Raw genomic sequence first — 6,122 nt, forward strand, 5'->3', positions numbered from 1 at the left:
AGACAAGCATGAAAAGCATAAGCAGCAGAAACTCCTTAACCTTTGAAGAATAAATGTGGCTAAGTGTGATTTACTTTCACTTGAAGTAGGGTCAGAGCAACGAAAAACTGGGTTGAAGACAGAAAATTATTCCCAGGGTTTGCAGATTGCTACAGAATTTACAGTGCAATGAGTAAAGACAGAAATAAAAAGGTGCTTCCAGGCCTGGGGATATAAGCTGATCTCACTGCAGGCTGCAGAAGTTAAAAAAACCCCATAAATCAGTTTTAAGTGTTAATTTTCACATTTCTGCCATCTTATGAGCAAATTAATTCACTTGGTCTCAATTTTGGTGTCTTACCACAACTCATTGTATGATATTGGTTAACTTTTCTGCTCCTATCCTCAAAAACACCTGCCAGATACCTGAAAATAAACAATGTTTTCCAATCTTTTTTTTTTTCCAATAGAAATATCCCCTTTTTTTGAGAGCACTTGATTAGTTTCTTCTACACTCACATTCAGGTGACATTTTCTGTTGCCCACTAGTTTTGTCATCATTTTTTCATCTTCCCTCAGTCAGGCAATAACCTTTTACACTGATTTTTCTGTCTAGCTTAGTGCCTTTCATGCTTCCCCACACACTACAGCTGTTAAGTTTAATGGCAAGTTCTCTTCTACTAAGAGCATACATTTTATATGAACAAAATTAAACAGTGTATCCCATAATGACTATCAGAGAACACTCCTGGTTCTTCTGTCTTTATCTGACATCAAGGAGAGGTCACTATTATTGTTTTTATATCATGAAATAATTTCAATTTTCAGTGAAGCAAGGACAGTTGTTCAATACTTTGTTTTATTTGAATTATGATTCAATACTCTGGTACAGCAAACCCTTGGTACCTCTTCCAAGGGATGTCCCACAGTGATGACACTGACCTTGGAGTAGGACACCAGAGAAGAGAAAACATAAAAATATTGAAAGTGTCCCGAAGTGCCAATTAGATTAACTATTGCAATAAAAATTCTATTGGAAAAATTTGTTATCTGAACAAATTTGGGCCTGAAATCCTTCCATGTATGATCCCAGATCTGCTGTGATGCCTGTAGGTACCTGTAGGACAAGGGAGACATCACTGTCTGTAATGGGTTAGGAACACCCCTGGAACATTCTTTAATTATGATGGTGCTGCTCCCTGCTGCTCAGGAAGAGCTCTGGAAACTGAAATTGAGATCAGCTCTGACAGCAAGAGACACAGCCACATCTACACCATCACTGTCTGGCTTGAATTGTGCTCTGGTATTATCAAATTAAGATATTAATATGGTGCTCTTCAGTCCTGCCATGACCCCTAAAGGACAAAGCTTTTAATCAGATCCTGCCCCCTGCAAAATTTGTCAGAATGATGGGGAAGGTTTTGGTCAGTGGAAATTGTTTTATGGCATACTATGAAAATCCTGTATCCAAAGAGCTAAAAAAAAAAAAATAAAATTGCAGTTTTGCAGTTTCTATGAATATTTCATGATTTTTGGGCTTGCAGAACATAATGTTGTTTAGCTGCAAATAAAAATACATAGTGTTCATATTTTGTGACATAGATTAAATGACTGGAATGTTTATTTCTACTATATTTTGCTTCAAATGCTATCAATGTTTAATATATATTAAAAATTAACAGCATGACAAAAGAATATTAAAACATTATTTGTTATTTTATGGAGCAATGGGATTTTCCTGTCATCTTGGAAGTGATTGAACAAGACCACTGTGTCAAAGTAGACAATAAATACCTTTCTTATAGCAACAGGAACACGTACAATATATTTTTAATTTTTTTAAACACAAATGTCAGCAATGGATCTGTGTTTCTTTATGTCCTCTATTGCACTCAGTTAACTTTTCATTTTATCTGTGCTGTAGCTGGGCCTGTCCAGAGCTGGTCATGGTCCCTGACCATGGCAGGGGGTTGGAACTAAAGGATCTTTAAGGTCCCTTCCAACTCATTCCAGGATTCTGTAGTTCAGGACAAACTAAAATCACACCTTTAAACTGGGAGTGGGATTTATCTCCAGTTGTTTTAGCTAAATCAAGTTTAGGAAATGATGAGAGGGTGAGGTAGTGCCTCTCCTCCCCTTCCTAAGCACAAGCTTTATTTTCATAACTCGGGTTTCCAACCAGAAAAAGCCCCAAGTTCCAGAGGATTAGGTCTACAGGAAATTGTAGAAACACCTGGTCTTGGTAATAGATGATTTGAAGAGATTTAATTTCTGATGATTTGAAGGCATTTTAGAAACTAGAGAAATACCCACACCTAATCCAGAGAGTACCGTAACAAGTTAAGGATTTTCTCCATCTCCTGACTGAACAGATAATGACAGTGAGTAAAACAGAACTCTGAGTCCAAATCAGCTTGATGGGAAAACAACCACCAGATATTTGGGTATCACCAGATATTCTGTGTTAACTGTACTTTCTTAGCCAGTGGGACCTTCAGAGAAAAGGTAAAGTCCTGTAAGGGAAAATGAAATAACTTTAAAGGAAAATTAACAATGTCAGGATGGAAGTGAGAGGGTTTTTCCTTGAAAACTTCCCTAAAACACCGTGCTCAACACTGAAAGCATTGCCAGACAGGCAAAGTCTAAGTGGGTTCAAGACAAGGTTGAAGAAATGAATGGAAAATTTGGAAAATGCCGGAGTGACAAGTGGGAATGTGGGAAGCAGATCACATGGCTGCCCTAAGCTTCCCTCTTCTCTGAGTGTGAGGTTTGACCATTGTCACTGATGAACAGCACAAACAAAGTGCTGAACAGAAACTCCCAAAATGAACTTCCAGCTGAAACATCTGCCCCCCTCCCTGGCAAAAAAAGTGCAGTTGTGTTGCAAAGAACCCACAGTACACCACAAACTGGGGTGGGGGAACTTAAATTTCATCTGATTACTCTGAAAACAACCCAAATTTCTTTACTTCGAATGAAAACCCTTGTGTGGCTTTCCATCCAGGTGAGAGGGAGGACACAAACTGTTCCAGAGAACAGTGACAAGAGATCCTTTTACCTCCTGATCATCCATCCCTTGTTTCCTGCCATTGCAATGTGGTTCTGTCCCCAGTTTCACTGGTTTCTAGGCTAGTTTATTTTTTAGGACTTTTTTTCTCGGGCAAAGACGTGACTTATCCTACAGATCACAGATTGCTTCTCTGTGATTTGTGCTATCTCAATTATTTATTTTAGTCTAAAGACACGCTCCTACTCCACTAGATGGCAGCCGGGACCTTCCCAGACCCCATCCCTCGGAAACAGGATTCCCCTTTTGCTGGATTCCCTCGGCACACACCAATTAAGATGTTCCACTCAGAGGGTAAATTATCTCACCCTCCCAGTGCCACCCATTCTGTACCAGCGAACTCCACCATCCATCCTGCAGCCAGGACATCACATCTTTCTTTCCCCTTGCTGCTTGTCCAGGCTGGACTCAATGATTTTGATGTCTTTTCTGATCTAGACAATTTTATGATTGCAAAAGCACCTGGAAGTCCCTCTGGAAGGTTGTGCCACCTATTTAGGCTGGGCATCCCTTGGTGGAGTGAGCCCAAGGAGCCCTTGAGGCCAACCTGCCAAGCCTTGCACAGGTTGTGAGATTCCCAGGCGTGGATTTAGGCATGGCTGGGGGCACTACTCATCCCTGAATGAAATCCAGAGTCTCCTGGACCACCCTGGGAAATGATATCGATGGCACTGGTGTAGGAATGCACCCCACACCCCAGCAGGTGTTTCCATATAGGAAAAGGTTTCACACTCACCCCTTGCTGTTCTTATAAGGTAAAGAACCCAGAAACTTCGATGTTCTTTTCTCAGTAACTTGCCAGGTGACAAGCAGAGCTACCAGTTTGACTGCCTGGATCTGTACCTCAAAACCTGTTGCCAATTTAATTGGGCTAGGTGCCAAAAAGCCCACCTAAACCCTTAAGTACTTAAAAGACTGCACAGAACTGCTCAGTGCTTTTTGGACTGCCTTAGCCAGTGCAAGAGTTCTCTCTACACTGTGTTCTACTTATATTTCCCTTGTTTGATCCTGTTTGTTGTTTTGTCATTATTTAAACCTTTTCTTTTACAAAGCACATCCAGAGAAGTTGTCTCTCTATTATTAAGCCACTCTGTGAGGCTGCAGGTCAGCCCTCAGACCTGATCCATCTTCAGGGGGCTCATCACACTCTGGCCACATTTAAGACTGTATGACACTGGTGACATAGAGCCAGGTGGAAGATGTGGCACTTCACTCTCCAACCACACTGGAGCCCACCCTCAGGGACACGATGACTTTCCATGGCAGCAGATAGACAAACCCAGGCATAGTGGGAATAAATTGCATTCCCTATGGGAATTTGCTGCTGGCATGCCTGTGAGGGGATGGTCTGTGGGGCCATCCCCCTCACTCTGGAGAAGCAACAGATGGCAAAGTTGCCAAAGCAAAGGCTGAATGAATCATTTGGGTGGATTAATCAGTGCCTCAGAGCTGGTGTTTGAGTTAAAGCAGCTCCTGCCACAAGCAGGGCTCTCAGGCTACATCCTAACACACAGCAAATGTGGATTTGGAGCAAAAGCCTGGAGCTCAGTGCAGGCAGCAGGGTTGTTGTGGTTATACAGAGCTCAATTCAAGCTTTGAATCCACCTGAGATGCCAAGAAAAAAAAAATGAATTAACAGCTGGCCTGGGCTTAGTGCCACAGCTGCTTGGCTGCTCAGCTGTAGGAAATTCATTCACGGTGTCCCCGTGGTCACCTGGTCACTTGGTTGTGACAGTAGTGAACATATTTATGATGCCAGCTCCAAAAATCAGAGTGCCACCACAGTATTGTGACAAAACCTCAGCAGATCCCTTTTTTAAAATTCTTTTTTCCTTAGGGATTTTATGTTATTTAAATACATTTCCATGGATTTTTGAGAGAAAACTTTGTAGGTTTATAGTGACCACTGTCAAGATTAGGTTTGGTAAAAGCTAGACCTGAAGTGAAGATGGATTCTGGTTTTGTTAGGTGGTTGGATATCTCTAGGTTTTATTAAAGAAAAAAAAGTGGAAAGAAGAGAGGAGAGGAGAGGAGAGGAGAGGAGAGGAGAGGAGAGGAGAGGAGAGGAGAGGAGAGGAGAGGAGAGGAGAGGAGAGGAGAGGAGAGGAGAGGAGAGGAGAGGAGAGGAGAGGAGAGGAGAGAAAGGAATTTTATAGCTAAATGAATGTTAATGGAAATATTTTCCACTTACCATCATCACAAACTCCAGAGCTCTTAAATTTTATACAGGGGATTAAAAACATCATTCCAGTTCTGACTGAAAATAGCTTTTTCAATTTCCTCCTGGTAAAAAAGGGGCTGCTACAATGCAGGTATTGGCAAAAGTAACTTACTATTAGTCTCATAACCCAGGCTAGATGGAACATTTTGGAAATATTGACATTTTATTAAAAATGAGCATTTTATTTTCAGTGATTTTAGAGCCCCTATAATGTTTCTGAAGGGTTGTTGCCTTTTTGGGCAACAGTCCACACCAGCTGTGGGAACCAGATTGACCCACTCCCATGTTTAGTGCTGAACACATGCTTAATTTTATATTATTTCAAAGCACTTGTTGGGTTTCATTTTTATTAATGTTAGATTTGCACTAATATTTTCAAACAAGAAATTCAGAAAACATAAAAAATCAAAATACATTACTCATCTACTGTAGAAAAATATCCTGGAGTTCTCTTTTGTTGGCCACCCTCTGTTTTTTTTCCTGCTGAAGAGATGTCTGGCAGAGGAACTATGTGTCGCAGGTTTTTTTTTAATAGGAGAATAAAACTTTTACCATTTTTACCATCTAGGAAGGTTCACAAAGATGGATGGGATTCATCTGACAATATTTAGTAGTCTGAGAGGTAGGTGCCTAAATTCAGTCCAGGCAGCCCAGACTATCTTTATTATCAGAAGAGAACATTTTCAGGTGTGATTTGCCTGATCCATTTTAGACTTTCTGTATAAAAATGAGAAGAATGGCACAGCAGACTCCTCTTGCTGGGTCTCCTTGGCTTTCAAAGGAATCCCACTTGGATCAGCTGCAGATGTTTTGGCAGATGGTCCCTCCCAGCACATTCTTCTCCACATGGCAGTA

The sequence above is a fragment of the Prinia subflava genome, chromosome 1, assembly GCF_021018805.1.
Source record: "Prinia subflava isolate CZ2003 ecotype Zambia chromosome 1, Cam_Psub_1.2, whole genome shotgun sequence".
Taxonomy (NCBI): Eukaryota; Metazoa; Chordata; class Aves; order Passeriformes; family Cisticolidae; genus Prinia; species Prinia subflava.